At 45.8% G+C, this 10541-nt stretch overlaps 1 long non-coding RNA gene across 1 annotated transcript; it reads left to right on the forward strand.

Annotated features, from left to right (window-relative positions):
• The first annotated feature begins 895 nt into the window (after nt 1-895).
• On the forward strand, nt 896-10245 carry LOC131827992 (uncharacterized). Its single transcript, XR_009352161.1, has 3 exons — nt 896-1097; nt 9248-9351; nt 9869-10245. It is a non-coding gene; the product is annotated as an uncharacterized LOC131827992 (long non-coding RNA).
• Nucleotides 10246-10541: the final 296 nt, after the last annotated feature.

The following is a 10541-nucleotide window of genomic DNA, read 5'->3' on the forward strand; positions in this document are numbered from 1 at the left end:
TATTACTAGAGAAACCAAAGTCATTCCTTTGGGAATTTCTCTTTAGTGCAAGTAAAAGGTCAGAGCCAAGGGCCAACAATGATGAGAAATGAAGGCAGGGATTTACTGCTGCTTCTCCAGCATATGGTACGTAGTGGGCTTGAAGTGACTAGTTTCTGAATGGATGAGATGAACAGAGGAACGGGCTTCATGGAATATGATATAGAGTGGAGCAGGTGTCCCGTTTCGCTCATCTTGCTGGTTCCAGTTGCTTTTCTCCTCCTTTGTTTGGCCTCTTCACCTGGCTCAGACTGAAATGGTCCCAGTTCTTTCCCTCTGACCATTCATTCTCCCAGCCTCTCAAGGAAAGGATGTACACAGGTAAGCATGTGTGTACACGTGGGTGTCGTCGGACCCGAACGTCATGTTTGTAACTTCAAGTATCAACCAAGAAGTATCTATTAAACTTTCTGCACCCTCATATTCAAAATTGAAAACTAAAAAACAAAAAGAACTAAACAAACAACAGCCATGGGGGCTAGTTTCATCATCGCTATCTTACACGAGGAAGGTGATTACCAAAGTGAGTCAGCAACTTGACAGGGCGTCCTTACGAAGAAGGAACAGGACCAGGGTTCAAACCTCAGTCAATTTGGCTCCACACCAGGTAATACCCAGTGGATCTGACCCTTGGTTTTCCTTTCAGAAAAAGAAGAGAGTCATCTTAGGCGTTTTCTCTAATCCTGGTGTTCTCTGATGTGTTGGATTCTGGTTTGTTCTCCTTAGTGCCTACCTAGTAGCGTTGGGTCTTGCAGGGCACATGCATTTATCAAGGTGGTTTAGACAAGGTCCAGTAGGTGGAGCTAGAGAGCAGACACGGGCTGCCCTCGGTGGAGGAAGAGTAGGGGGTTCCGAGGAACAGAACACCTGCGTATGGACTGTAGACCGTCCTCACCAGAATAATCCAGGTAGTTGACTTTTTTCTTCAAAATGCAAATCACTAGTATGATCTGGGCTTTGGATGGAGGGAGATGAATTCCTGAGAAGTACCTCTCCAAGTCCCAAAAGATTAAGGCTAGAAGGAATGGCCCACTTAAACTGAGTTCTGTGGAAAAAGGGTAAGTCATTAAGAGAAACAGAAATCTGTCCACCGTGTCACAGGTAATCAGCAAACTCTTCCTTAAAGGCTCAGCCCTAGGTTTGAGTCTCAGTTTTCTTTTCTTTCTTTCTTTTTTATTTTTTTGGTGAATCAGGATCTGAGTTAAGGTCAAGATACTGAGATTTGTTGATTTTTTAAAAGATTTTATTTATTTTTGAGAGGCAGACAGGGAGAACACGAGTGGGGGTGGGCAGAGGAAGAGGCAGGGAGCCCGATGTGGGGCTTAAGATCATGACTTAAGCCAAAAGCAGATGCTTAACTGACTGAGCCACCCAGGCGTCCCTGAGATTTATTGATGTTTAATAACTTCCCTATTTTAAAAAAAATAGGATTTATTTTTTAGAACATTTCTAGATTTACAGAAAAATTGAGAAGATATCATGAAGCACACCCAGGTAGCTGACACCTGACTTCTCCTATCACAGTGACCCCCCACTTACCCATGACTGACTGGAATAATGCAAAACCCCAAATGGATGCCTGAAACTGATGAAGGAGAGTTGGGAGAAAGGCAGGCAGGGACAAGGGGCCCTGCCCTAGAAGAAACCATTCTTACAAGGCTTTTACAACACCCTGGAAGGAGCCCTCCACCCATTCCCAAGTGATAGATAGATGACAAAAACCGGACTGGAGGACAGGAGCAAGGAGGGTTAATCAGATGAAAAGAGCCCACCAACAAGCCCATAAAAACCCCGGATGGAGAAACTGCTGTGGCAATCCTTTTGGGTCCCCTCCCTCTTCGGAGCTTTGTACTATTGCTCAATAAACTTTACTATCACTCAGTAAACTTTGCTTTGCTGTCCATCCTTCTTTGTCTGGTCTAACTCTTCATTCTTTACCATGGGGTGACCAAGAATCACGGGCACCGAAGGAAAGGAAAATCCTGTAACAAAAACCCAGATAAGACCAAACCCTAAACAGACTATGATTTTTCCTGTCCATACACGCACCCTATGACAAAGTTTATAAATAAGGCACAGTAAGTGATTAACAATGACTAATAATAAAATAAAAAAATTAAAGCAATATGCTCTAATCAAAGTCAGGTATATGTGGTTTCTCTCCAAATACCTGTTGAACCCTACTGACCTTTCTTATGATGATTTGAGATAACAAAAAACCCGTGTGACCAGATGGAGCGAAGGGGATGACGCAGGCATGTGACGTAATGGGAGGCTACCGCTGACCTTCTGACAAGGGGTCAGAAGGGATCACATCAGCTTCTGGACCTGGGTTGACTGTGGTTAACTGAAATGGCTAAAGGCAAAAGCCGAGATAAGGGAGGTTCTGCCCAACATCTCAAACCAGTGTGGCTCATGGCTTACAGTCAATGAATTGATCTCAACACCTTATTGTCAACTAAGTCACAGTTTACTCAGATTCTCTTAGGTTTGACCTTATGTCCTTTCTTCTGTTCCAGGATTCTCTCTCAGACACCCCGTTACATTCAGTCATCACGTTTTCCTACGCTCCTCTCGGCTGTTCCTCAGGCTTCACCTGTTTTTCACGTCCTTGGCAGTTTTGGTGGTGATTTGTAGGACACCCCTGTCTTGGAAGTTGTCTGATGTTTTGCTCATGCGTACATAGGGACTATGCCATTTTCTTCATATATCATGAATACATACAATCAACCTGTTTTAGGACTGTTGGTGTTTAACCTTGAACACCTGGCTGAAGTTATCTGACAATAGAATTCCTCCTTCCTTTGGGAGGGTTTCACTTTTTTTTATTTTGGACTGTTTTGTTTTGAATTTGGGCCTTCAACAGATGAGATAAGGCCCACCCACATTGTGGAGGGTAATCTGCTTTACTCAAAATGTACTAATTTAAGTTTTAATCTCATCTAAAAACTACCTTCAAAGAAATATCTAGAATACTGTTGGACCAAATGTTTGTGTATCATGACCTAGCCACGTTGATACGTAAAGTTAACCATTGCTGATGGGAAGAGGGGAGGTGATGCTAAGTAGACACAGGGTTGGAGGGCCTGACTCAGTGTTACCCCAGGGAGTGTGGAAGATCTCTGTGGGAGAGAGAGGACAACCGATCTGCATGACTCTGGAAGCAGTGTGGGGGTGAGCTAGCTGGAGTCAAATGGGGCAGAGGGATGGGGGCACTAACTGGGAGTTGGAGCACACTGTCTCTCTGTAACTTTGACAAGATCATTTCACCTCTCTGGGCCAGCATGTCCAAATCATGAAGGCCAACAAGTGGGAGGAGATGACATCTTGGTAGATGAGAGAACTAACCATATATATATATATACATATATATATATATATATGTATATATATATATATATATTAAGATTTATTTATTTATTTGAGAGACAGAGAACAAGAACATGCACATGGGGGAGGGGCAGAGAGAATCTTCAAGCAGACTCCTCATGGAGCATGGAGCCTGACATGGGGCTTGATCCCGTGACACATCCGATTGTGACCTGAGCCCAAACCAAGAGTTAGCTTAACCAACCGAGCCACCCAGGCACCCCAAGAGTTAACTTTAATTTTAACAGCAAACTATATGCCATGCACTATGATAGGAAATCTATACTCATCCACTTATTTATTTATTTATTTATTAAAATCATAAATGATGGACTGGTCACTGGAAAAGATGATTTATAGTCAGTGACTCATTTAACAGAGTATTTATCACAGCTATGTACAAATCTCTGCTAACTCATGTAGAGCTCACAAAATCAAGTGTCGTCATACCCATTTTACAGATGGAGAAACTGAGGCTTGGGGATCTTTTGCAACTTGCTTGAAACTCACCACGTAAATAGATGGGTCAGATCTAAGCCAGATTAGCCTGGCTTCATGGCTTGCACTCCCCCATAACTTGCAATCACTCCCCACATCTTTTATGAGTATAGATACCTCCCTTGCAGGGGTTGGAATAGCTCACAGGAGACCTCAGGACAGGAGCCAGCATCCGGGGACACCTGTCACTAGGTCCTAGTGCTGTTGTTCTGGTGATAAATTTCTCTGTGGGCTCTGGCTCCAGCTCCTGATGGAGTTCTCAGTGACTATTCATTTGGTAGCATTTCCCCACCCACCGGCCGATTCCTTTCTTAGGCTGATCACACGGAAGTCAACTGGGCCAGGATGGAACTTAGCGGCCAGAAGCCTGTAAGGGCAGGGCAGGGCAGGACAGAGGGGAGAACACTGCAACCAGAATTAAAAGCAGAAAATGTAGATCAGGCTTGTTATCGAGCACAGATGTAGTGTCCAAGAACATGTTGGATAGAGAGTAAGTGAGAAGCGGACCCTGCCCTCACTGAGTCCTATAGGTCTGGCAGAGCTGGACAAGCTTTCAGAGAAGCCATGTGGCTCTGCGAGGCTCTCCCAGGGCCCTTCTCCTCCTGTGCACCAGCTCTCTGATCCTCACTGCTAACAGTTGGTAACGGGCGTGACAAAACCCACCCACTATGCTAATAAAATATAACGCTCAAACCGAGCCATAAAATTGCCTATTCATCTGCATTTTTTATCCCCCCGTATAATAAAAGGAGTCACATTCCCGTAAAAAGAATTTCTGAAGTCAGTGTGCAAAACAAATTCCCTCCCTTGCTAGACTGTTGATTTCCCAGATAACATCCCGGCGGGCATATCCTGAGGGAGGAAAGCGGAAGACGGAAGGATCTTGGCTTCTGTTCCTTTGTGGCCCAGTGCGGCTTAATGGTGTGAATCTGGGGTGTCCTCCATTACCCCATTTCCCTGGTCATTGCATTCCCTCCCGGGACTCCTCTGGGGAAAGGTATGGGAGCAGTGAGATAAAACGGATTTTTCTCTGTCTCCCATTCTTCTGCCTGCTACAAGTTTAGTGTCTCTCTTTTCGCGGCCTCTGGCCAGTCATATTAGTACACAGTAGGTATGTGTGTGAAAAGTCTGGGCAGCATTTTTGTTCCTCCGTCGTGGACGCATATGGACAGGCCAGGCTGCTTGCCCCTTCTCACCCCCCTCAGGGTCTAGGACACTGCCAGGGTCTCACTCTGGATCTCCAGCTACAGAAGAGAAAGTGTAAGGAAGGGATTAAAGCAGGACCATGGTCAGGGGATGGAATTCCCAAGAGACGGTCGTTTTCTGACTTTTACATGCAAGAACAGAAGTACAGTAATGTTTACGGCTAAGGAGAGGAGAGGTACTTAATAAACTTGCAGGCAATTCATGAAGGCATTTAAGACAATCTTCAAACAACTCAAAAGCTCCACAAATGAAATAAAGATAATGGGGAGGGTGGGGAGACTGTTTTCTGGAGGTTTGTTCCCAAACAAGAGTATGGGAGAACTCTGAATGCAGAGAAAGAAAGATGAAACAGATGGGAGTGATGGGTAACATGGTTTTGTCCAGACGAAGAGGTTTGCGTGTGCCGTGGAGAAGGGCTCCTGTTTTCTTCTTGGAGGGGCAGGAGTGGGAACAGAAGGTGGGAGAGAACAGTCTGAGCAGTGTCTTCCCCCTCGACTCCACTTGGGCACCATAAGCACTGGGAGTAGTCTTGTGTGATTCATCATAACCGTGAAGTCATCATGCGGCCACCTGATCTGGAAACACAGATATTGGTTGAATGGCAGAGATCTTTTAGGTGAAGTCACTGTCCTTGTCATGTATGTGTGTGAAATCACTGGAGGTCCAGCCCTGCCAAGACACTGCAAAGTAACTTGGAGTAATTCACTCAGGCTGCCTGGTCCTAAGTGTCCTTGATTGTAGCACAAAGGTCTGGAGCCCCATGGCGTCGGGGCGTGAGTCCAACACATCTCCTAAATGTAAGATTCCATTTACTCCATTTACTCAAGCCCATGCTGGGCTTGTGGTTGGGACAGGCACCTGCCCAGTTTCAGCCTGAAGCCTCCTAAGCTTTAATGAGGGAAGCAGCACAAGACCCCTTGCATTTCAAACCCAATGTCAGGCCTGTGATAGCAGAGGGAGGCATAGTCCTGGGAGGACCCAGAGAAAAGCATCCATTTAATTTTAGAAACTGGAACATTATAGCATGAGAGACTCGGGTTAACTCTCAGGAGGACCTCTGTGGCAGATGAAGCCTGAAAAGGTCCTTCCAAAGAAGATGATGCAATTTGTGACTTCTAGATTTGCCCGAAACTGAAGGTAGCTCTGTATCCTAGAACGAGCCCTCTGTAACTCTATTCGGTAAGCCTGCGGAAACTCCATTTTATTGTTGTTTGTGGGAGATCTTAGAACATGGGAGCGACATCGGTGGTAGCTGGTCATAAGTTCTAGGCAGGAAGGTGAGGAACACAGCACTGCCAGGTGACTTTGGGCAAGTTTCTTCGCCATGCTGGCCACTGAGTCCCTTGTGTCAGGGGAGGCTGGATTCAGGAATCTCTATGGTCCTTTCCTTCCCCAACCAGCTACAGATGTCCCTCTGAAATTACTTTGGAGACAAAATCCATTTCATTTCCTGAGTTCACACACTTTTTCTGCTGTCCTTCCATCCAACAAATAATTACTCCCAGGCCACATCCTGTGCTCATAAGAGATAAATGCTTAAGACAACACTGCTGTCCTTAAGAACATCCAGAGTGGAAGAATTGTCTTTGGATTCTAGAGTTTTCTCTCAAATAACACTTCTTAAGCATAAAAGGGCACCTTCAGAACATCGTGGTCATTCGCAAATGTTGCTTGCCTTTAGTGCTTAGTGCTGAAAAGAACCACGAATTATACAGTCTTAGAAGCTCAAGGAGCTTTTCAATAATGTGCATTTGTGTCTAACACCTGTCTGATGTTTGAACCACCTCCCTCATAGCCTTGGCTTTGGCAGAGAGCTCTCAGCTTTGCAGCTGAACCCTCCTCCATGGAGGGCACACTGACCAGTGTGGTCTCTTCTGTCACTTGGCAGTTCTGACAATCACAGAGCTATAATTTTACTGGCTGAAGTCTGTCTTCTCAAACACCTTATATTCAGCAGCTCCTGCTTCGCATTTTTAGGGCCACACAGAAGGGGCTTGGTCAGTGATCCATATCTATATGGCAGCCCTCACTGTTGACCCTGGGGAAAGTGATGTCACCTCTTTTCTCCCAGAGATTCCTTGTCTATCAAATAGAGATGGTACTGCTTTCTTTTAGTAACCGAGAGGATCAAATCTTTGCAATAGTACAGGATTGCTATTAGGTATCAAGCATGTCCCATCAGGTATTAATAATAATAATGTTACTGCTAGTAGTAGAAATAATATTCATAAGTTTCCAGTAATATTAAAAGCAGCACACTGTACCCATTTAGCAACATTAGATAGTGTTGCCATTAGGATTTTGCACCAAGACCAGGTAGGATTTATTCCTGGCAGGCAAGAATTTTTCAACATGCAATGCTTGATCAGATCACCATAGGATCCAGCATCTCCACATTCTGGAAACTGAAGCAATGTGTACGTACACCTGTGCTCATAGTGATAGTATGCACAGTAGCCAAGACGCAGAAATAACCCAAGTATTTAAAAGATGAATGGACAAACAAAATGTAGCATTAACCGTACCATGGAATATCATTCAGCCTTAAAAAGGAAGGGAATTCTGAGTTGTGCTAAAACATGGATGAATCTTGAGGACATTTTGCTAAGTGAAATCAGCCCATCACAACAAGACCAATTCTGTAGGATTCTACTTATATGAGGCTCCTAGAGTACTCAGATTCATAGAGGTACAAAGTAGAATGGTGCTTGCCCATGGGGTAAGGGAGCAACCAAGAGCTATTTAAGGGGTATGGATGTCTTTAACGCCACTAAAACGGTTAAGATGATAAAAACTTATCAACTTAACATGATAAAAACGGTTAAGATGATAAAAATTGTGCCTTTTCCTGCAATTTGAAAAATCAGTTTGAAAAAAATTTTAAATAATTAAAAAATATCATGAGTAAATAGAGAAGCAAGACTTGGGGTTTTGTAGGTAACAAGCCCACTCTGGAGGACCTGGTAGCCCCTGGTTGCCAGGAAGGCAGTAATCTTGCTAGTTGAGAGCACAGACCCTCAGCCCAGTCTGTCTGCATTTAAATCTTGGTGCCAGCATTCACTGGCCAGGTACGCAAGTTCAGTTCTGTATAGTGGACACCGTGGTAGCCCAGCCATGTAACTTAGTATCTATAGAAAGCACTTGGGCAAATGCCTGGCACACCCTGGGCCCTAAGGAAGTGGGAGCTACTGATATTTTTATTTTAGCCAATGGCAGCTAACATTGCCGGAATCCCAGTTTTGCACCAGAGGCCACACGTTTCCCTTCGTTTTGTGTTGGCCCCCTGAATTAGGTAGCTAGTCCTACCTTGACTAGCCCTGGCAGGGAGAAGGCCCATCTGTTTGCGGGGATGAGAGCAGAGGCTGTAAGGCAATGGTGGAGGCAGAGAGGAGGAAAGGGCGCAGGCTTTCAAAGGAGTGAGGAAGAAGACACGAGGCGGGGAGGTGGCCGAGGCGGGAAGCAGGCTCAGACCCTCCACCAGCTCTGCCACCTTGCCGCCACCTCCTCACACCACTGTGGGCCAGGGGACAAATGCCCCTTCACGCTAACCCTGACTCCCACCTCTCCATCCCAACGCACCTTCCTGGCATGTTACACTCACGCCTGCAGGGTGGTGCCATGGGCAGGAGCGGTGCTTCTCAGCGTGGACTCATGCAGGGGCTCCAACTGGTCTGTGCTTGGCTCTCTGTCACATTCAGTGCACAATTGTTCACCAGCGCAGCTTTTCCTCTGCAGAGATCTGGGTGGCATGGAGAGTGCATGGAAAGCGAGTCCTTTTGAGCTCTTCCTGTGGGGATGGTTATAGGATGGAAGGAGAAAGAGTTCAATGGGCCCAAACAATCAGGCATCAGATTTAAAGCATCATGGCCGCTTTGCTGGGATGCAATCAGAGACCCCTCATCTCATGCTCTGAGATGCCAGAATGCCTTCAGCCACTGTGGGTGGATTCTTACTCAGCCCTCAAAGCCTGGGCCTTGCTTCCTCCTTTTTGGGGATAGAACCTGCCTTCAGAACAAAAGGGACAGATATGTGTGTATTTTTTCAGAGAGGACCAGGGGTGGGGCTGGGTAAGAGAGGACCCGGGGAGGGAGGATGAATAGCAAAAGCCACTTGAACGATGCTCCTTCTTTCCTAGTTGACAAAGAAACACAGAAGGAAGTCTGCATGTTGGGGCCAGAAGAGGGAAGATTGGCTAGGACTGCACGGGCACTGGGAGACTTGAGGAAATTTTATCAAGAGGTAAGAAGTGCAGCAAGACATTCCAACACACACACACACACACACACACACACACACACACACACACACATGCACACACGACAGAACGTTACATTGCAGATACTCATCCTGCTTCCCTCTTCTCCACCTGCTACACTGACATCTGTTTGCAGCGATTGCTTTTTACTGGGCATTCTAATTGGCAATTGGATTAGATGGAACTGGCAAGATCAGTAGAGCCTAAAATGATCTTTATAAACTGTGCTGAGACTGAAATTTTGGAGCGAGAGATGATGGGTAAGGAAGACTTTCAGAAGGTTCTCTGGGACATTACACAATGTGATTTTCCTTTTACCAAACCATTGCTGGGGTGAAAAAAAAAATCAGTAAAGTATTACTTTCAAGACATTGTCAGTCAGATCTGAAATGTGGGGATTTGCCATCTTGCCAAGGTCATGTTCTAAATTCAGTGGAAGTGGGGAAGGGTGTGGTTTAGGCTGCTAGCTGATCCCTCGTGCCCATCCCCATCTTCTTCTAGAAGTACCCAGCTCCAAGTGCAGCTAGGAACGCGGCCAGCGGCTGCCAACCTTGCAACAAGGAGAGGCTGGGGGATGACCACTGGACAGAGGAGCTGTGCGCTCTCTCCTTGTGCCCCGACTGGGAAAGGGGCTCACCCTGCGCTTCCCTTTCTCCCTCCGGGTGAACGTGGGATGACCGTTTCCGACACAGAGATGGACATCAGCTCTTGAGGACAATAGATTGCCTGGGAACATTCACGAGAGAGAAATAAACTTCGGTAATTACACAATAAGAAGAACGACAAGACAAAAGCCATCGCCTTGGCAACTGCCCTCCCTGAAATCTGTCTGCCCCCTTTCTGAAAAGTGTCCTGGTATATTTAGAAACGTGTGTGCACTCCCGCATACCATACAAGATCGTTGTGAGGACAAAATCCTGTGAAAGAGGATAGGATAAAAGTGCTCTGAAGCAGCTAATGTTTTGTGAATAATTCTTATTTGGATGGTGTCAAAGCCACTCTCTGTTTCCTCCTACAAAACCTGCTTCTCGCATACTCTCCATCTTGGTAAATGGTGCCTCTGTTCTCTCAAGGCTTTAGGCCAAACCCTTGCTGCGTCTTCCTCACTCACACCCAGAGTGCAACAGGTTCTTCCAACATCACCTTCATGGTCTGCCTAAATCTGACCGCATCC

The sequence above is a fragment of the Mustela lutreola genome, chromosome 3 (assembly GCF_030435805.1).
Source record: "Mustela lutreola isolate mMusLut2 chromosome 3, mMusLut2.pri, whole genome shotgun sequence".
Lineage (NCBI taxonomy): Eukaryota > Metazoa > Chordata > Mammalia > Carnivora > Mustelidae > Mustela > Mustela lutreola.